This window comes from Otolemur garnettii, unplaced genomic scaffold (genome assembly GCF_000181295.1).
Source record: "Otolemur garnettii isolate 467f Iridium unplaced genomic scaffold, OtoGar3 scaffold00145, whole genome shotgun sequence".
Taxonomy (NCBI): domain Eukaryota; kingdom Metazoa; phylum Chordata; class Mammalia; order Primates; family Galagidae; genus Otolemur; species Otolemur garnettii.
In genome coordinates this window covers 2,233,902-2,235,161 of record NW_003852540.1, presented here as the reverse complement: position 1 = coordinate 2,235,161, position 1,260 = coordinate 2,233,902, and the positions used below count along the sequence as shown (strand labels likewise).

At 40.2% G+C, this 1,260-nt stretch overlaps 1 protein-coding gene across 1 annotated transcript in view; it reads right to left on the bottom strand.

Moving 5' to 3' along the window:
- SHPK (sedoheptulokinase) overlaps window positions 1-1,260 on the bottom strand; it is a 31,035-nt gene that overhangs the window by 14,397 nt on the left and 15,378 nt on the right. The gene's annotated exons all lie outside the window — the stretch shown is intronic.

The following is a 1,260-nucleotide window of genomic DNA, read 5'->3' as shown; positions in this document are numbered from 1 at the left end:
GTCTCAAAAAAAAAAAAAATTATCTTGTAAAAATTAAAAATATATATATGAATGAAGAGGCCATTAGACAGGGGTGTCTCTGGCACTTTAATTTCCTACCTTAAATAACAAAGAGTTAAATGAAACAAGAAAATGCACCAATCAGAAATCACCAACTGACCACTAACTAGAAATTTTCCATTCTAACCAATCAAAATCGTTTTCCTTGTCTTGCTTCTACAAATACTTTACAGATGTTTCCCTCTGATCCTTCATAGTAGAGTGCTAGCTCCTTATAGTTTGGGGCTACTCCAGTTCATGAATCACTGAACGCCCAACAAAAGTCTTTAAAATTTAGATGTGCTGAAGTTTGTCTTCTACTGGGGATTCGTTCCCTTTTAGCCATGTGGATACACTGCATTTTTTTAATCTGCATTAGCTGAAGGGCATTTGTGTTGTTTCTACTTTTGGAGATCATGAATCATCATGAATAATTGCTACCAATATTTGTGTACAGTTTGTTGTGTGGGCATATGTTTTCACTTCTCTTGGATATATTTCTAGGAGTGGAACTGCTGGGTCATGCGGTAACTCCATGTTTGACATTTGAGGAACTGCCAGACTGTCTTCCAAAGGGGCTATACCATCACATTTGCACCATCTCACATGTTCAAATGGTTGGAAAGAAATCAAAAGAAGAATATTTCATGACACATGAAAATTACATGACATTCACATTTGTCTATGAATAACGTTCTGCTGGAACCCAGCTCTGCCCACTCATATGTGCATTGTCTGCAGCTGCTAAATTGCAGGATTGAGCAGTTACAACAGAGACCGTGCAGCTGAAAATATTTACTATCTTGCCCTTCACAGAAAAAGCTTACCAATTCCTGCCCTAGACTCTGCTTTACCTCACTGTGATTCTCTCACTCTGAATACAGAAAAGATCCTACACATCTAATCAGACCTGACATAACTTTCATTAACAAACTCCTAATAACAGAAACTCTAATCTACTCACCTATTTTCTCAGTCATGGAGTTATACATAAACCAGCCAGCTAGACAGACCTCTTCCCCTCACCTGGCCCTTAAGGGGGTTTCCCTGCTGGCCTGTAAACTCCCTGAGCAGAGGGTTTCACCTGCAGGGATAAGGGTGTTTTTTATCGTTACATTATAATGCTCTCCAACAGGAAGGATGCTGAGGCTGCCAAGTTCTGTGTGCCCCCTCGGTCCCCCCCACACAGAGCTGGTGGTTAGAGGCAGTGGTGAAAGTTAG